The following is a 22,562-nucleotide window of genomic DNA, read 5'->3' on the forward strand; positions in this document are numbered from 1 at the left end:
TATTTTTAAACTTAATTTCTTATTTTTCCACGGAAGTTCCAAATATAGTAGGTATTTGAATTTAGTATACACATGTAACTCATACGCTGAATAGTCATTACTTCACTCTTGGAACCCGTAAATTCGTAACTACTTATAGAATAATGAATATCATCAAATTAATATTATATGAAAAACAATATTGTTAACTTCAAATAATTTCTTATGTATTCTTTATTCATCCTGATACTTACAGAGTAATTTTCATTGTTTTTTTTTTTTTGTAACATTTTAGTGAAATTAAATATCGTTAAATATTGTACCTACATTATATATAAATACTGCTTAATTGTACACTTCATTACTATAATAAACATTAAACATCTAGGTACCTATTGATTATAATGATTATAATTGAGTCTTCATAGATATTAAAATATGAAATATTGACCAACAAATAACATTTTTTTTAAATATCTTTTTTTTTATCTAGATAAAAATGAAATTCTCTTTTATCATTGTCTAGATATTTTAATTTTTTTTATCGATTATCTTTATCTAGATAAATTTTGTATTATATATTCCCAACACTGTACATGATGTTCAAAGTGGGGCAAAAATTAAGTCAACCCTTCCCCGCCCCATAGCATTTTAATAAATATATATACATTATATACATATAATATAGAATATACAAACGGATTATAGGTATAAATGTTTGTGTATTAATAATATTAATAAACTTTAACATAAATGTATTAAAAAAAAAAAAAGATAAAAATGTATTGACTTATAGAATCTATCTTATAATAATTATATAAAATTTGCAGATAGGTGTTGTTAGGCTAGCGATATACTAAATTTAAAAAAACTAAATCCCGAGGGAAGAAGGTGATCCACCTATCTTCCCTTTCTTATAAACGCCACTGCGATATAATAGGTAAATCGCGTTAAGAAATCATAAATATTACAATCAAAGAGGGTTTGACTATAATAGGAAACTTTTACGTGCTCCTGTGTCCTTGATGGGCGATCTCCATTATATCAATATATAACGTAAGGAAATTATGTGTAAAACCAGCTTTTGGAATCACATTCAAACTGGAATGACATTTAATTAATCAAGGCTGTATTTAGGAACTAAATAGACGAATTATTGATTCCTGGCAGTGACGTATTTAGATATATCTAAATACGCCATATTTACATTCATGTAAATGTTTGGGAGGGGGATGTTTAAGTTTACAAATTCGTCACATATAAAAAAAAATCGATTCTTTCAACAAATAACGGGAAGGGAATTTATCCGCCCCCGTAAGTATACACTGCAGATTGTAAATGGTGTATTAAAATAGACCACGTGCGTTCCGTTCAGCATATTGATTTGTGTTGTGAATGTAGGTGAATAATAATTGTACTTTACTGAGAAAGTCATTCGTACAGGCAGTGTGTTGAGAAAATTCCATCACTCAGTATCGAGTCGAACTAATCTAATACATTTTTATTATTCGAAAACTACATTTGATAGTATCGTAAAGCGGGTAGTTTGACGCATAATAGTTATTCAGACAAGATATAATTCACGTTTTCTTATCTGCAGCTGTTTAAACGTGTTACACGATATTTATTGCTGTATAATTCAACGCAGTGGCGTAGCCAGGATTTTTAAATGGGAGAGACTAATCACTTTTTTGGATAAGTAAGGTAAGAGAGGATATGATAATTCACCCTTAACCCCCCCCCCCAACTACCACCAAGTTTTTAAATGTAATTCAAGCATTTTAGTATAGTTTTAAAAATATTTATTATTAAATAATTTATAATGATAATAATAATAATAATTTTGGTTTCAGTGTTCAGTCACTTGCTCCACTCTGACAGCTGCATCCTCTTAGGCGATTTTCTGGCAAGTTCAATAATGTCATAAATCGTTTTAACTTTTAACAATCTTAGAAGCTATTAATAATGACTCGACATATTTTTCTTCGAGGTTAAACCTATTATTCTAAATTAGGTACAATTTCCTTATAAACATAATAAGTTGAATTAAATTTACCACCATTATAAAACAAATTGAACTGAATGGAACAAAAATTTACTATTGTTTAGTTGTGTTGAAAATTATTTACAATATATAAATATACGTAGGTACAATAATGATTATAAAACATATTACTTGTAAGAATTAATAATGTTTTTATAACCATTATTCTATACGTTAACTATATGCATGCGCTGTATTCTTGTCGAAACAATTTTTTCAGTACAACACAAAATACCTAACTATTGTATTTGTGTGTAAAACGCGTGTTCTTACATTCTGAGTTCAACGAGGAATGTATTGATTTTATAATGATTATTTTCTTACTTCTTTGTAATAAAACGTTCAGAAGTAATAAAAATACACTAAACGTTTTATATAATAGCTCATTAGATTAGATATTTATCCAAATGATACTTTAAACCAGTGGTTCCCAACCGGTGTGCCGCGGCACATTGGTGTGTCGCGAGCGCCCTTTAAAGGTACCGCGATAAATCAATAAATTGTTTTATAAGTATGTATTTACCAGCTTATTACTGATATTCGAGATGAAAACTGATCGAACTAATCGTAGATACATATAATATTATTTATTGCAAGTATGCCCGTCGCAGTCGTGTCGATCGATCGATTGTATTAACATATTTCTCAATAAATAACCCTCCAATAGAGTAGACTGTAAATAGTATACATATGTATAAAATATGGTTCACATAATATATGGATTGGTATGCCGCGAAAACTTTGTTGGAGATGAAATATGCCGCATTGTTAAAAAAGGTTGAAAACCACTGCTTTAAACAGACATACTTCTTCCACTTACTCGGGTTGTTAATCGAACGACTAATACCTAAATAAAACTGTAAAGAAATGTTTTTGCTTTTAAAATTATTTGGCACTTATTGATTAAATTCGTATTTTATAGTTTTTATTAATTAAAAAAAATTAAAAAAAATGATCAATCAAAAACTATTTAATCGATTACTAATGTGCCATCGATATTATGAATAATTACGTGTAACTTTGTGTTCAATATAGTCGTATATTATACAAATATATTATTACGTAATACATTATTGTGATATAATGTAAAGATGAGAATGTAAGATGAGATTCATGACGTGTAAACACGATCGACCTTCGTTAAAAAATCGTTTTTCGAGTGTAAAGATTCGTTGTTTGGTATCAAATTTAAATTTATACAATTGTATGATTAATAATTATAAACATATCACGAACATTTAACAATGACCTACAATAAATCTCGATTTATGGACGCTCACCACTATCATCATTGCTTATACCCAAAGAGTGACTATAAGCGATGAAAGACGAATACAGTTTAGGTCTCTGAGGTCGAGTGTCTTAGTAACCTACGCAGCCACGGTAACTCACCGGATAGCTTGTTTTTTATTGAGTATATACAGAAAAAGCTAATTTATACTTTTCAAGTAATTGCATTAAATCAAGTATATTTTTTATCTGAATATTGTTTTCAACTTCATGTCGTTTGATAACTTTTGTAACTAGTTTTAACTCTGATTCCAAGCTTTCTATATCTAACTTATAGTGTTCTGTTCAGGCGCGCACACAAGGGGGGGTTTTAGGGGTTCAAACCCCTCCCGAAATTCAGGAAAATGATATTAAATATGTTTTTATATAGTAAAATTTGTATATAGATTATATTATTATGAAAATGTACAACCTAAAACCCTTCCCAAAATATTTTTTTGTGTATGCGCCTGGTTCTGCTAAAGATTTAATGTTTGATAAATTTAAAAATGAGTCAATTTTTGGGTTGAGAGAACTGATACCTGTTAAAATTGCATTATTGAAAATCTTCTATTGAGTTCACTAACCATTTGATCAAGGACTGGAAAAAAAATATCATTGTCTTTATATCGTTATAATTACTAATTTTTCTATTTTCAGAAGTTGCTACTTCAGTCAGGTATGAAGAAAATTGTTTAGGAAGTTTGCGGAACCTTGTTTCTTTAACTGTTTCATTAGGGAGTTCAATGTTATTTTTTTGTGCACATAATTCAATTTCTTTCAAAAGATCATCAAATTTGTTTGGTGTATTTCTTAAATTCATTAGATGATTAATTAATGATTCTACTAGTAGACAGCTAGAATCCAAATCTGACTCTGGTTTTATGTATACATGATTTATTATGGCCTTTTATTCCTGCATTTTTATTAAGAGCTTTTTTCTAATTTTTAAATCCAATTTTATAAAACGGTGAATTATCAGACTCTGAAGAAAAAAATCTACAAGGAAAACAATAACAAGCATTATCTAATACATTGTATTCAATCTAAGGATATGATTTAAACCATTCGGGGCGGAATCGTCTCCATTCTTTACCAAACTTAGATTGTGGGTAATTTTTTAAAATTGGTTGTGTTGGTTGATCACTAACTATATTTTTTATATCACTAAGTCCTATTTTATATATGTTTTCTATTTGAATCTCAGTTACCTGTTTTTGATACAAAACGTGTTCTGGATCAAGGTTTTTTATTTCTTGTAGATTGTTTAACTGTTTAGAATCATCTGAATCTGATGAATGATTATCAGTACCAACACTGCTGTCATAATTACTCTGTACTTCTCAATCTTCATTTTCTGTTGCATTATCGACTTTAAGTTTTTTTATTTGTTATGGTTTCTGTCTCTGCTTTTATTGCATATGAACTTGGTCCAAAAAACGAATCAATATTTCTCACTTTACTGACTTTACTCATATTAGATAATAGTAATATAAATAAAATAAAAACCAACTTTTTTATAAAGCACACATTATTAAAAGCAATATTATTACTTCAGTTTAAAATGTATCAATTATTTTAGATTAGAATAATTTTCGACCATAAATATAATGACTTACGAAAAAATAAATAATAATTGAATATTCGTAAGACGATGTAAATTTTTAATATAGAATTTAACGCGTTCCCAAAAAGCGGTATACACTATATGTTGAACAAAATGTATAATAATTTATAATAGTATATTATTTTTTTTATATACATAATTTAAACGTATATACGAGTAAATATAATATATTATGTGTTACGGGCAATAGCTGAAACCAGGCAGAAGTTAGAACTGTTCGGGCGTATCTAATAGTTATGACTGTTATGAGTTATGACTAGAACTCGGATTTTAATGACCAAAATTTCATAAAAATGTGCATTATAAAATGTTAAAGTTATATGCCATACAATTAATTAAATATACTTATTTTTTCAACAAATATATCCAAAAAAAATATTTCATATTAATTAAAAAAAATGTATATACTCTTTTGAATGTGTATTTAAAATTACTTTATTACAAAAAATACAGCTAATAAATATGAAAATAAAATATTAATTAGTTTTCGATCTATTAAAGTTAAATTTTATATAGGTTAAGCATTTTAAGTATTAATATTATACTGTACAATAATAATTTTGCTGATATTTTCAAATTCGAAGGACTTTTGACGATCCAACAAAAAGTTTTTGTAGACTAAAAATGACACAATTAACGGTAATGGTTGATAATTTATAATAATATAGACAATTTTTAACATCATACATATAATTTATAAAATATATGCTACTTAATCTAGAAACAATCGATATATGTATTTATATGCTCAAAAATATCAAATATGCAAAAATATTTAAAATAAGTTTGCATATTTCCAATCGAATTTTCATGAATCGAATTATATCTTATTAGGTTATAATTCTGGTTGCACGAAAAACTATGCCAAGTCATAAACATCCGAGCTTTAGTTATGACTAACGTTATTTAGAAAAATCTGCAACGCATGTACATTGTACATTAATATTATAATATACATTAATTGTGTTGCGAATTACAGTTTTTACTATTCCATACCAAATCTGGATAGTACAAAAACAATTCTGTGCGCGTAACATATTATTCGTATATACATGACATCAGTGGTGCACAGATTTTTGACAAGGGTGTCGAAAATATATATTTCGACGTACCCAGTCACCCCCATCAGTAAAATTTGAGTTTAGGCATATTATAACTCTTATTTTTAAGTGTTTTTGGTTTTTTCTTATTAAAAAAGATAATAAAAATAATTTTTTTTTTAAATAAACCTAATATTAATTATTTTTCAATTTTCTGGGTATTAATTTATAAGTTTCTATAGCATAATTTTTGGGATTGAGCCCTACTACTTATTCTCATGTGACGCTTTAGTTCTAGGGTAAACATAATTAGTGTGTTGATTTGGATACCTGAAAATTTTGTGAGTATTAAACTAAATAAATATTCATATAAGTTCACACAGAACTAGCCAACCACCAATTCTCTGAGGGGTGTCAGTCGACGCCCTTGACTCTTCCTGTGTGCGCTACTGCATAACATACGAGTTAGAAAACACGTTTTAGAATGTAGGACTATTTGGCTAATGCTTAATAATATGTATTATCATGCTTGTACTTTGTCTTAGCCAATTTCTCATCACATCACAAAATCTGTTATAACAGGTATAAAATTTATTTAAAACGTTTTTCTTTCTTTTAAAAAAAAAGTACGGGTAAATGTTGTATTTTGCAGTCGTCGACGCAACTAGTGAAATTACATTACTGACTATAAATAATGGTGTAAACGGGCTTTTACATTTTGATGCCTGTGTTTCAAAACTCGTCATCAATATCAATAAATATTTATTTTACAATGTCATCAGAACAATCAGGACTCAATTGGTGCGAATTTTATATTTTTTCAAATAGTCGCATCCATAATCGATTGCTTGTATTAATTGTAAATTTAATCTGGGATTCGAATCGTGCATGTGTGACAGTATATAGGGTAAAATTAACACGGATAATAGTAATTAAAACGACATCTTAGTATTAAATATATCATGTCTTTGATGTGAAAAGCCACCATGACGATATTAATAATTATGTAAATTATACAGGAATGCTTAATTAATTTAAAACCATACGGCAAGAAAAGAATAAATAATGGAAATGAAATATGCAAATGATTTCGATAAATTAATAATAATAATAATTATTTTCACTAAATGTGGGTAGTGTGTTTTAAAATTCACAGTGATATATTTTGATGTGCAGTGACGAATTTAGGAAAAAATATCTTGTACTTAAATATCCAAGTCAAAACATCTAAGGTTAAAATATCCAACGAATAAAATATCTAGGGATAAAATAACCAATGTATAGGACAAAATATCCAAATAAAATAATAATAAAAATGTGTATATCTGTACATATTTTTTTTATGTATGGATATAGTCACCGACGAAACGAAAATTATACAAAGAAAGTTGGGGACATTGGATCCACCACGAAAAAAACCAAAATATGTAATGATGCAAGAAAAACTTAAGCTACTTTATCTTGAATATATTAATGGTAAAAAAGAATTAGATATTTTTTTAAGTGCAATAGCAAATATAATACGATTATATACGAATATAATTTATCACCTCTTTTTAAACAAATTTTTTATAAATATATTTTGTCCTATATAATCATTAATCATAAATAATTAACTTGAACTGACTATATTTATTTAAATATTATTTAAAACTAATACATGATATAGTGTTACGCACTACATAAAACTTAAAACATAATTATTATATAACACAACATACTGGAATTATTTTTATTATTATTATTTTATAATTGTATTATAAAGTATTATTAATGTTAAATGTTATTAAAATGTGATCTAAAAATGAACAATAATGTATTTAAATAAAAAAAATGACATAAATTTTTATAATTTTTTTTTATTTGGATATTTTTTCCTATATATTGGCTATTTTATCCGTTGGATATTTTAATCTTGGATATTTTATTACAGGATATTTTGTCTCAATACCGCACTGACAGATGTTCGATTTATTAGGTTTGAGAAATTCATTCGTACGAGTGATCTATTAGTATATTATACGCAAACATTAATCTAAAAGTCTCTTGAATCGGTAATTTTTTTGGGAATAATTTTAGTAGAAAGGTATTGACAAAGGATTTAACAGTCGTTACTATATCGAACGTTCAAGATATATAGTTATTTCGGTTTTTGATTTAGTGAAACGTGTAGGAGGTTTCACGACGTGGACAGGGTTTAAATATCGTGTTACCTTGATAATATTTGAAAAGCTATCGATTGATTTCAATAAATATTTCGATTTTAATCAAAGATAAAAGGAGACTACTTTAAATCTTGAATATTTTATAACGGGCCGAGTGGAAAATTGTGAACTTAGAAGTGCATCTTTGTATATTTTATTTTTAAAAAAGACGAATTCAGAAATTAAAATGTTAGACAATTTCTAAAAATAAAAAATCCCATGTGTATGATTAATTATATTCTTGCTATTAAGGACATGTGAACACCGTCATTATCACTTAATTCGTAATAAATATTCGTACTTATTTATATTACCCAAAATAATGTCGACGATAATTGGTAATGTATTTATAATATTGCATATTTTATTTATTAAGAAGTTAATTAATTGAAAAATAAATAAAAATACAAAATAAATCAGATTAAACTTTTGGAAAATTTTAAATTTGACTAAGATGCTATAATTTGTAGTCGCGAGGACGTGCTATTTTTGGTTTTTAAATTATCGCTGTTTAATAGGATTTCGATTGCGATGGGAAATAAATATAGTAAAGAATATTTACTTCCGTAGCTTCACCCAATTATGTCAATGGTTTTATATAAACACAAAACGTACGTGAACCATAATAATTTAATAATAGAAGCAATGGCGAATCACGAGGGGTTAGTTTTAAGGGCTCAAATAATCTTAACATATTTTTAACTTAATAATACTATTAAACAACATAATAAAAATAACGGAATCAAATAGTTATTTATCGTTGGGTTAGTGTGTATAAGTCATATAAATTTAAATACTATATTCACGTCATAGGCAACGTGCATTATAGAACAGCAGGAATCTCTATAATTTTAAGCACGGATAGAAATTCATATAATAGGATAGGATAGGATAGGAACTGTAATATATTATCAGGGATACCAAAAATAACACAACTAATTGGCTTATATTTTATTCTATACTAGCGGACCCAGCGAACTTCGTCTCTCTCTCCAATTTAACACCTTCATATAAATTCCAAAGTAATAATAAAACACATATAGTTCAAATTTCAATGCGATTTATTTAAATGAAACTGAAATTAATAGAGAGCGATATAATAAACAATGTTTTTTGTTTTGTTTTTCGGCGCATGTGATTAGCGAACTAGCAATGTACAGTTGACCATGTGAAAAATTCGAGATTGATCCCACAGACTTCCAATGATTGGCCTCACTATTTATTGATTGTCATTGCAATCGAATCGGGAACCGAATCCGTTTGAATTGGAGTGGAAGATCAGTTAGAATTCGTGGGATGATGACTTCCTCTACTTTGAATTTATCCTCGATGATCGTTGTTTGAATCACATTGTTCATCAGTTTCTTGACAGACAATTTCTAACCGTTGCACAATTTTGGATGATTCAGATTCCACAACAGAATAATGATCGATCCCACCTTTAGCTGTAAACTATATGGAGGGGTGATTTCTTCAGATCAGAATAATACTTAAGTCAAACTAAACTGAAAATTGAAAAATGTTTAAACAGTTATTGTGATGAGATTGAAGTCGATGACTTTTTTGATGAATTCATGAATTCATTCAGTTTTAAGCTTACATTGAGTCCATCGATAATGTTTACCGATCCAGAATTCACATAATCAACTTAAGCATTTGTATGAAATTAATATTCAGGAAACATTTTCAAATATTCAAACTATTTTAAGGATATTTTTATCAATTCCATGTATCAACTGTAGTAGTGAAAGGTCTTTTTCTATACTGAAGAGGATTAAAACAAGATTAAGATCAACATTAACTCAAGAAAGACTTGATAAGTTTACTATCAATAGAAAGTGATCTTTAAACTTTGATGACATAATAAATGATTTTGCTTTAAAAAAAAGCATGAAAATTCATATTTTAAAATAGCTTTTTTCTATTATAAGTATAAAAATGTAATTTTTTATAGTTAATTTAAAAAAAAAAGTTTAATTTTTTACATAATAGGTACAAGAAATCTATAGTCTGCAGCAGGGTCACTTTAACCGTTAATTTTTGGTTCAGTTCTATCATTTGTTTTTGAATTTTATTTTTGATAAACTTTAAATAAAGCTATGTTCAACAAACGGTTTTAGATTGTAATGTTATAAAATAAATGGTTCACCGAACATTCTACTAGAAAAACGTTAAAATTGTTTATATTTTTTGAAATGTTCGCTAGAAAAACGTAAAAAAAATTAAAGTTCTTGAATGATAGACCTAATAAATGTTGTTAAGTTATTCATTTTTGTAAATTTAATTAGTAGAACGTTTTGAAATATTATGTTCTTGAACATTTAATCAAAAGAACTTATCGAAACAATAGGTTCTTTTACATTTATTAAGAAGAACGTTTTGAAATAATCCGTTCTTGAAAATTTAATCAGAAGAACGTTTTACAGTCATATATTATCGAATGCTTTAAAATTATGCGGTCTTGAATAACGTTTCTATTTCTTTAAGGTTCTGAAAATGGACACAATTTTGAAGATGACCAAGTTCACATCGACGAAAAAAACAGTAACAATGTCTCTGAATGTTCTGATGAAGATAATAATATAATAAATGAACAAGAAAATGAAAATAATTAAGAAACATTACCTTCAATCTTCAACAATTTGGGTGCAGCAGTCAATAAATTGTAGGTATTGAGTAGTATGTGATGTGTTGTTCATAATTTACAACTATCAATTTTAGATGTATTTAAAATAGAAAGGATAAAACAAACTATAAAACCTAATCTTTTAAACCTAATCGAGTTGAATGATAAACGTTTTATGTCATGCGACAATTTATCATATGAGCTAGAGCTTCATCTACAGTATATGGTGTTATCTTTTTCCTCTTCAACGTTTCACGAAAAGATTTCCTAATATTTACAGGACGACTGGGAGAATATTCTATTGACTGTTTTAATAAATCAGCTCCTGCGTCTTTACATTTTTTTAAAAAGTGATACACTTGTCGGCCCTAATAATCTTTCTGGCGATGTTTTTGTCCACTATCGATTACTTTTCGTATTTTAGACCTTTCGGATACATCATAAAATAATTTTGATGGATGACCGCGTTTATCAACTGTTTTATTTTCATTTTGCGATAAAATAAATTTGGTATCTAACCACCCCTTGTTTTTAGTAATAAATGTACATAGTTGCAGTATGATTTACGGCTGACCACTTGCGATTTAACGTAGTTACAAATCCTGAAATTTTACATTTTAATTCATTTTCATATTCCTCATCAATAGATTGATTTATTTTTTTTTTGCAATATAATTATATAAAAATAAACGGGTATCCACAGAGCACGGATTTAATTGTCGTTGGAAATTTCTGAGGGCATCGAATAAATCACGGTATGTAATATTATCTACAAAAAAAAAAAAAATCATAGAAACTAAATGGGCAACATTGGGCAGACCATATTTTAGAATTTACTAAATAGTATGTTAACTAAAATATTTTATTAAGAATCGGGGCTTTATAATGTGCTTTTTTTTTTCAGATCACTATAATTGTTAAATTATGATATATTTTTATTATTTTGTTATTAAAGTTTTAACAATTTATTGCTGATAGAAGAGTTAATTAAACTATTAATAATTAGTACATTCCTCGTTTAGAAGTATCCATAGTACAAAGTAAATTATCAAAAAAATTTAAATAATATAACGTTCTATTATACTTATAACAAATATTTATTGTGGACGTGCGCAGTGGCGTACATTCAATCTTGCTCTGGGGGGGGGGGGGGTTAACAAATTTAATAGGTTATCTTTTTTTTTTCGTTGCACAGATAAATAAGATAAATAACTGTTATAAATAGATATTATTTTATACAACTAAACAGAATGGTTAACAAAACTTTTCAAACACTTATCAATATAATTATTTAATTATCATAATATTTATATAGTTGTAAATTTTAAGTTCAAAGCGTAATAATGAAACTACGAATATATTACACGTCATCAATTATAAAACAATTTTCTTATTTTTTTTGGCCCTGGGGGTTTGAACCCGGGTTTTCCCATAATTTTTTTTAGCAAAATCTTATCTTGAAAATTACAAACAAATAAAAAAATTTGAGCAAAATGGTCTATCCGTTCTCAATTGATGAATTACTATACATTTTTCACACCATTTTTAATAAAAAAATTGTTATACATATAAAAATTTGATATATTTTTAACGCACGAGTAAACAAGACGATAATGGATATTATTGGACGTTATAAGTTTTAAGTGCAACAACGTAATTGCTTAGGGTTAAAGGTAAAAAATTGTTTTTTTTTCCAAATCTCAATAACATAATTCTTCATCACAGCACATTCTATCTAATTTTGAAACATGTTTACTGAAAATGTAATTAACAAGTTGACAAAAACAGCCTCATTAAATATAACAAAAAAAAAATAATACTCTGAAGTACCTGGTAGGTTTGGCGTACCTACTATATTTGAATGTGGAGTGTTCTACCTCTATGTCATTGGTGTTTTAATACCTTATGGTAATCATCACCGGCGATGTTGATATTAAAAAATAAAAAGTACAAATTAACGGAAACTCAAATCTTCTCCTTATTCTACATCACTCCTATTGCAGTCCGAGGATTTTTTTGTATATACGCCGCTGATCAACTGCCCGTTTTCGAGCCCCGAATAGTAGTGTGCATTAATGCGTAGGCGTACAATGTGACTTTGACAAAAGAACTTAACGTTGTTGAAGATTTCACCCGTGCGGGGACGGATGGGCGTAAGTTCTATTCTGGATCGATAATACGAGGCTGGTGCGGGTATATTATTATTTTCGCTTTTTAGTTGACATTTTCGATTCTTCATCCCGTGCGGGGCTACCAAGATAGCCGTGGTTTTAGGCGACGAGCAAATTTTTTGTTCCACTACAAGGTGGTTCGCTCATTTGAATACTGAACATATCGTATCATGCGATTGATCATACACGATCTGTTTGCGCGGCCAACGATTGAAAACGGAAGACGGACGTAGAGTTTTCGTTTTAGACGGCGTGATACTCAAAAGTGTATCACGATCCGTAGACTGTTGATGATGGCATGGGTTACAATGACGGGCGCATATGTGCGAGTACGTAGCGCGTGGTCGTGATGAAAATTTCTTCGTTTATTGTTTTTAAGCAGAAAAACTGTATCGCATGACACTATACCATTCAGAGTTAATTCATAGTAGAGGCTCCTTTTATTTTGTTTTTAAGTAGAGAAAAATATATCTATAATATCACTTTTATGTTTTCGATAACGTATCTCAACAAATAATTACAACCAAACGAAAAATTTATGATTTCACAAACGTTGATCCACATAAATAACTCTGAATTCATTTTTATTTGTGAAAAAATTAAAACACTACATAACTAATAATGTACTTCTTTCTAAGATAATTTAAAAATTAAAACCTCAAGTTGTGTCTATATTTATTATTTTTTCGTAAAATACGTAAAATGCATTTAACTTTAAGTAGCACTTAACTTTTTCTTCGCGTATTTCCAATGTTTGTACATAAAACACCAATTATGATAAATTTGTTTGTATACACAATGGGTAACGCTTTGCTCACAAATAAATCGATTCTAATTCTTGTAAGAACTCTAGACGTGGAATAATATCAATGCCCATAACCGCAAATGTGAACTTGTGGTCATCATCAAAATTAATTGACACTAAAATAATTTAAATAATTTATGATTTATAAACATTATAATATATTATCTTATACGACTTTCTGATAAATAAATAAATTTAGAAATCATATTATTGGTTCTATAAAACGATGATTCTGTTTTTATTTTCTGTGAACACTTCTTTGAGTGTTGAAAACACCGCTATAGTTTTGTGTAGCAAATCATTGGACTGAGAACTGAAAATAATTTCAGGAGATCGTGATAGATTATTTCTGAAGTTTTCGTAAGCGAAAAGAAAATTCAAAAGAGAAATTACAAATTATTTTGACTTTCTAAAGTTATTTTATTTTATTTTATTTTTTTTGTGAGTATTTATTTTCGTAATGAATACAAAAGTATTAATTACAAAAGTAAACTTCAGTGTAAGTATTATACATTTTTGATCAATAATTCTTCGAATTTTGAAGTTAAAATATTAGTAACATTCTCAGTGATCCATGGTTTGGCATGAGATTTTAATTTTAAATTCTAATGCGTTAAACAACATTGTTTTCATAACTATCGATATCTTCAATTAATTTTAAATGGTAAAATTTAAGACATAATAATTTTTTTTTAATCACAATTAAGTGTAGTAAGGCAGCGGAAATATTTGCTTAAACATCATTAAGCAATTAATGACAAAATTATGATAAATTATTTCTGAAAGAAAATAAACCTTTTTATATTTTTATTTCGGTATCATTCATATAAGATCTTGTGTCATTTTTTTGCATTTAGCTCTTTAGGAGGTTACCGTGTACTTATTGTAAGAGTTGACCCTTTAATTAGTGGATTTAAATAAGGACACTGACTTCGATGAAATCTTTTGTTAAAGCTGTTAATTTCTTTGTTTAAGGCTTTATATTTCATGTGTATAAACATTGTTTAATAAGATGAATCGATATTTTTTATTTTCATGCGTAGTATACTTTTTGATATTAAATTTTAATTTTAATATGTACTTATATATATATTTAAATTTTTTTACTAAAAACTATATATATATATAAAAACTATAATGCATAGCATAAATGGCAAATCTATTTTTATTAGGAAAAACAATAAGTCTGGGTCAATATGAAACAAGCATTTTTTTAAGTATTAAAAAAATAAAGTTAAACATAAAAATAAATAAAATATTTTGTCCGAAAAAAACACCGCGAAAAATTCTTGAAAGGGTAATAGATATATAGTTATGTTGACTGAAATATTTTTAAAATATTTTTATAAAATTTTAATATATAATACTATGCAATATAACTTTATCGGTTACTTGACATTAATTTAATAAAAAATTGTTTCACGGAGGAATGGAGTTAAATTAGTGTTGATGAGAAAAAATATCGAAAGAGTTGTCTATAGGTTAGAAAGATCGCACAGTAATTTTTACTTTATGACCTTTACAAAAATATATCTTATATATAATCTATAATAATATATATATAACCTGATAACTAAGCCCGACATGTATTAGTTTAAAATATAATATAAATAAACAGGTTATAGTTATAGATAAGTTATAGATACTTGAAATAATCAATAGTTTGTAGATTATTCTTGTTGGAACATAATTCTTTTTTTTTCTTCTTCAATTTGTAATGTAGTTTTAATGTACAATAATATAGCATATTTTTGTCTGAAAGTCGATAAACTAGTTCAAAATACAAAAAAGTACATTTATTATCAAAATTGAAACAACGTATACTTAGTGATTTAGAGAGCAAATTGTAGAAGTTCCAGTCCAATATTTGTACATTATTTGTTAATTGTTTCTATGTTTATTCGTTTAATATGTAGCGTGTAAATATAAAACGTGTACCTATTTATTCTATACTCGTGCACATTTAATATGAGTGCAAAAGTGGTATTAAAGTAAAGCATTTTTAGCATCAGTGTCTTTTAGAATCTCTTATATATTTTTTTGAAAAATTTTAAAATGGATTAACTGATCCGAAAGAGTGGTTGGAGTTAATACAGATACAGTTTTTCGGCTTGAATATCATACTTGGTATACCTAATAAATTGGAATTTTTCAAATTAATACACTCAAAATAGTCTAAATGTATTTTGATATTATAATGATGGTTAAAAGTATTCTTCAACTATAATAATGTGTTAGAGCAGCGGTTCCTAAACTTTTATGACCACGGTACCCTAAAGAAATAGTTTTTGTTTCGTGGAACCCTAATTTTTCTAATTTAAACTTAAGCCCAATTTTTTAATTATTTATTGAAAAATCAACACTCCAAAAAATGTTTTAAGTATAATTCATAATTATTGTTTACTATAATTACTGTTCTCAATATTCATATACATCTAGTGGAATCCTTAAGATTGTCTCACTGAACACATTTTGGGAATCATTATGTAAGACAATATAATTTAAATAATACAATATTATCTAGGTCTGGGATGAGATATAGAAAACTCAAAAAGATTTAAGCACTTAATTCTATAACTAAAATATGCTGAAATTATGACTAAAACAAATGAAAATTGCATATGTGCTCTGAAAAGATCCTTTGTTCATCCTCCGATCATTTGAAACAGTAATTTTGTATTAAGTTTTATGGGCGTACCGCAGCTCAGTATAATAATATAAAAAATGCTGTCAAATCACCACACCATACAGGCATCATTTTCCATGTCAAGTTTGTAATAATAACTATGATGCATCTTCATCGGAGCATCCGAGTTGGGTCCCGAGTACTAGGAACTTATCGCAAGTAGTGTACTAGTTGAGTCCTGAATTATTTTAGGTATTACACTAGTTCCTGAATATTTTTTGGTTAGTACTACATTATACTAATATTTTTCTTCCCATTTTAACAGACTTAGAATATCTATGATTAATTTAGACTACAGGTATGGTTAAAAATGTTTTTTTTATAGTTTCTTTTCTATTAAAATATAAATTATTAGAATTTTATTGGTAATAATATTGAAAATATTAAAATTGTATTAATATTACTGTATAATATTTTTATTATTGAATATTACTAATATTTTATTTTTAATACTTTTATTACTTAATAATAATTTATATTATTATATGAATTATAGAATTTTAAAAAAATATGGTCCTGTTGTCTAAATAGATCATAGACAGTCCTAAGTCAGTTAAAATGAGAAGGAAAATGTTAGTATAATGTAGTACTTACCAAAAAATATTCAGGAACTAGTGTAAACCTAAAATAATTTAAGACCCAATTAGTGTATTACTTAAAATAATTTGGGATCCAACTAGTGTAGTAAGTTTAAATTCGGGACCCAATTCGGATGCAGCCATTTTCATATATGATTTATTTTTGTCGTTATCTTTATACGTTATCTGAAATAATATATTGACCGCTTTCATATCTATATATTCATTAAGTTTTGTGAATAATGTACCAAGAACACAAATTATTGTTTAAAAAAGTGTAAGGATTGCCATTTGTCTAATGATCATATACTGATATTAATGTTTATCAGTAGTTTACATGAGTAGTTGTTGTGATATTATCTTATTATTATATATAATAATAACATTTTTAATAATTTAATCAAACGCCTATCATCAGTAATTGCTGAGGCCCTTCAATAGTAATAATAATATGGAAAAATAGTAATTATATTGGAATAATCATACTTTATTTTTAACATAAACTGCTATATTTTAATGTGACCTATCTTACATAATTTATACAGATAGAGTATGTGTAATGTGTGTATATAATGAGAATTACAATTATTAATTATATTATAATTGATTGGATTTTTTTTTTAACTGATTTACAAAAGTAACATAAGTGATAGTAATGAAGTATCATCAATCAAAGAAATATTAACAAATTACGTTGTAAATTTATGAAAAAAAAAGTTATTTAATAAACGAAATCGAAAAAGAATAATAAACTAAAATGTAAAAACTGTAAAATTATTATTAATATTATCTTCTTTTTCTCCTTCACCTTTATCCCAATTATTTAGGGTCAGCCACACTTGTCCTAAAATCTCTATTAATATTAATATTATGATTAAAAAAAAATAAGATAAATATCAATAGGCGTTCGTAAAATTACATATTAATTATATATTAGTTTTATTTTTAGATTGCTATATAAATATATATATTCTCGCATAAAATATATAGAAATCGACAAGTTTAAGCAAAAAAAGTTTAAATAAAATGTAAATGTAAATTTCGCAATATGCCTCGTGAAAGTTGAAATGCTAAAAATAAGAAATACTAGGTTATCATTATTGAATTATGAGTTATTATGTTTAGTATTTATATTATTCGAGTAAAAATGATATCAGTAAAGCATAAATCACACGAGATTACGTTCATTTTTTTTTATTTTTATTTTAAATTTTATTTCTGAGTAACACATAACACACTTATTTTCCGCGGGGATTTTCGCACGCGCACATCAACAACACACACCCTTTGTGCATCCCGGTGGAGGTCGCAGCTTGGCGCCGGATGTATTTAGAATTTCAGTTGGCGCGGTGACGGCAGTCGATAGCGTTTTGTGCCGTGTTAAAGATGAAATACATCGACAGTATAATGTAATGTTTTAATTTAATATCTATGTTTTTATCGACTATTGCTAGTGAATTTGATATTTTCAAAACTTTTTCTGTGAGTATAATATATTTCTTATTTTAATTATAAATTTTAATAAATCAAAAGTATTAAATGTAATAATGTACATATATTATGTATAATAAAAAATATAATTATTTATGTAGACTTAAATTTGTCATAGAACTCAAATTGCTTTAATTTTGATATGTATCAGACACACATGCTATTTATAATTATACTAATATACAGACACACCCGTATACTTGCATACATAAAATATTCTTAGATTTAATAAAACACTTTTAAGGTTATTTAAGTTAGGTATGAGTGATTCAATTTGTTGGAAATGTTAGGTTATTAAAAATATTATTGGATATTTATATTTTGTTAAAAAACGATATACTGAAAATTCTAATGGTTTTTCATAACTTTTCAAAGATTTTTATATTTATTTAATATTAAAAACTAGTTTATCTTTGTATTTCTAGAGAGCTGAATTAATTAAATAATATAAGTTATATATTTTTTGTTCTATGTATACTATTAAAACAACCGAATTTTCATTTTAATAAAGAAAACACTTGAAAGTACACACTTAAATAAATGCATAAATATAAACGACGAAATTGTAAATTTAAACATTGATTTTAATATAGATCACAATTACATAATTTGTAGACATTTATGTTAAACTATTCAAAATATTGAAATCTAAAATAAAATTACGTTCCAAAATGTGTAGAATTAATGTATATTGTTAAATCTGTTTATTAACTTATTATAATTGCATATTTTGTTAAAATCTTATCTTGCTAACGCTATAATTACATTTAAATTAAATAATTCATACAATTTTAACGTGGTTTCTTTTTACTTAAATTTTACTAAAATAATGGTTTATATATTTAAGTAATTTTTAATTACTTAGTAGAGTTTTAGAACAAAACGATTTTATTTTGCATATTTAACACTTTTATCCAGATTAAAGATTTATGAATTAATTACAACAAATTATTATTTAAATATTTATTGTAAATTATGAACGAACTAATAATTTAACTCTAGGAAATTATTTCATTCGTATTTTTATAAATAAGTTTTGAATAAGTAAATGGTATATTATGCAAATAACTTAATTTTGAATTTAAAATAGTGTTATTTTTATTAATTAAAAAAAAAAAAATTAATTATTCTGCTCATCTAGATTTATTTCTTAAATAATCTACTTGTTTTAGGATTTAATGAAATATCTTCCCTTGAATAAATGTCATTGATGCTTTAATTGTGTTAATTTCTAAAGTTAAACATTTTTTATATAATTTTTATTAATTTTATATTTATCTACCCATGGAATTTCTTCAATTATTTCAAAAATTAAATCTTACAATGATAAATATAAGTTTTGAATTTAATATTTATAGAATTCACCAATGTTTGATGACTTAAATTAATTTCTAAGGAACAAAAAATATGAATTTCGTTAAAAAAAAATATTATTTTTATTTTATTTTCGACAAATTTTATTATTCGCCTAGTTTTTAATTAAAATATCTATAAAAATCTACATTAATCCTAGTGATCAAATATTTTGTTAAATTATTTTTATATTATTTTGTACACTTCGTTGGACTTCAGTTACCACGCATAAAACAATTTAATTAACAGAAAAACTATTGTATAAGTTTGATTATAGATAGGGCGGATTTATTCCAGATTTATGGAAAGCACTACACTAAATATGTCCAATCTCGAACATTTACTCAAAGAAATAAATTATTTTGTTGATAGACTGCTATAAAAATGTTTGTTTTGTAATTGAAAAAATAATGTTTTTTAAAAATGTAAGGACTTATTTTTTTTAATTTGAAAGGCGAAGGAGTAAATAAATAATGAAAAAAATATATATAAGGAGTTATCTTATATTCTAATTATTTAGTATAAAGCATCAAGAATTAAATTGGAAAAAATTAAATACGATGATGGGGTATCAATGTATAGAAAAATAAAATGTATTGAAATATTCCATTGTTTTTGGTTATTCTTATAATGTATAGAATTTATATCTATGAATTATTTTTGTTTTCACGGATGTATACGTTTTCGGCTAAAATACATACCTTTTAATTTTTGGCACAATATTTCAGTCATCAATATATGTCTTTAAAATCTTAAACTTTTAAACACTTAATTTTAGTTTCGATGTGTTCGGAACTTGTACATTAGTACTGTTGTTGAATTTCTTTAAACATTTTTCGGTAAAATATACATAACCATCCTCAGTCTTCTTTTTAAAACTTGTATTAATAATTTTGAAATTAATAATATTCGTTTTATATGACTTGTAATTGTAGTATTTTCTATGATCTCTTTATTTACATTATAGTTTATAATTTAACAACATTGCAGGTTAGATTTGCAGGATTAATCTACACAGTTAAAAATAAATTGAATAAACTAAACGAACACAAGCAAGTTAATACGAGTTAATTATAGTAGTATATATAATTCAAATGTAGATTAGTTAAGTAGTAAAATACAGTGAAATTGCAATATCGAACGATAAAAGTTAATTGCTATAGCACGTTTTATTTTATCAGAATAAGATAATGATGATAGATATTCTTTATAGTTAAATATTATTTATCGATTGTTAACAATTTATAGATTTTGAATTTCCTCTCACAAAATAATTACACTTTTATACTGCCAACTTCTTTTTTGATACTTTTTAGTTGTCAGTGTAACTCAATATAATTTTAAATTATTTTCTTTACATCTATATTACAGTAAAAAATAATTAAAATAGTTTATTATAGTTAAATTTAACAACAATTATAAAATTAAATTAATTATTTTATATCCATTATACTAATTTGTAAAAAAAATATGCAGTCTAAAAAAAAAAAACAACACAAAGATGGATATCATCGAATAAACTGTAAAAAGTATCCTGCTTGCTTTTTTTCATTTAAAGGTAAAAGCAATAACTAAGCGCTATGACAATCTATCTACTCATTTTATTTTTTTAGATGTCTCATTTTGTCCCGATCTCCCCTGTAATTATTTTATATGACTAATCTGTTAAAAATTAATAATGTTATCGATTATAGCAATAGGTGGATTAGTTTATTTTTCTATAATTTATAAGCAGTGTTGCACAAAGATAACCAATAAATTATCTAAATAAGATAACAGATTGTGGTGGGCCATCACAACAATGCTCCCTCACTGAAGTGACGCGATACCACGGCTGGCAATTGTACCTTTTGTAACATTTCCGGTCATTTATTTTTAGGTAACTTACTTGAGTAAATTACTGGTAACATTACTTTTTCATGATAATATTGGGAAATTTATTTTTACTTAATTGAATAAAATTAATACCTAATTGAATTAAAAAAAGTAATATTAACTATTAATTTTTATTTATTATTTTAATAATAAAATACCTAAATGGCTACAATGGACTCTAAACTTTTTTTTTTTTTTTAATAAAATTAATTCTTTATTTCCATTAAATATTATATTTCTTTATATAAAGCTTTGAAATATTTTTATACAATTATATCTATTAGTCAATATAGGTATTTATTAAATTTTATAAATGTTAAACAAAAGTACAAAAGTAAATAATATAATTTTATCAGGAAATAGAAAATTAGAAATAAAAAACATACCTATATTTTAGTATAATACAAAATAGTATTTAATTTCAAAAAAAATAATAAAGTCTCAGGCGAATAAAAACGATCTGTCGAGTCTTAAATTGTATAACATATATAGCCTATAAATGATGTATTTATACTTATCTTCATCAATAATCAGTACGATCAGAATATGAATATCAGAATTCAAAATGTATGAATAATATGATTAAAAAAATTAAATACTTGTAAAGTAATAAAGTAATTTATATTTATTACTTTATCGATAAATTACTTACTTTATAATACTATACCATAGTAATATTATCGACACACATTTCTACTTGCCTCCATCGAACACCTCCGGCGTCGCGACGATGAGCCCACGCTCGTTCTCTGCTCTCGACGCGTCATCTTCACATGAAAAAAGTTATTTTTCCGACCATATTTAGCGTCGCACG

At 26.1% G+C, this 22,562-nt stretch overlaps 1 protein-coding gene across 3 annotated transcripts in view; it reads left to right on the top strand.

Annotated features, from left to right (window-relative positions):
- Positions 1-10,767: 10,767 nt before the first annotated feature.
- Positions 10,768-22,562, top strand: part of LOC112684345 (arrestin domain-containing protein 3-like) — a 162,113-nt gene continuing 150,318 nt past the window's right edge. For 2 of the 3 annotated variants that reach the window (XM_025555815.1, XM_025555819.1), the window contains exon 1: positions 18,356-18,511. The gene's annotated coding sequence lies outside the window, so the exon portion shown is untranslated. Of the gene's footprint in view, positions 10,829-18,355; positions 18,512-22,562 lie in introns of those variants that run through there. The other variant, XM_025555817.1, reaches the window with a different exon arrangement.

The sequence above is a fragment of the Sipha flava genome, unplaced genomic scaffold (genome assembly GCF_003268045.1).
Source record: "Sipha flava isolate LNK unplaced genomic scaffold, YSA_version1 249_pilon_pilon, whole genome shotgun sequence".
In the NCBI taxonomy this organism is placed as follows: Eukaryota; Metazoa; Arthropoda; class Insecta; order Hemiptera; family Aphididae; genus Sipha; species Sipha flava.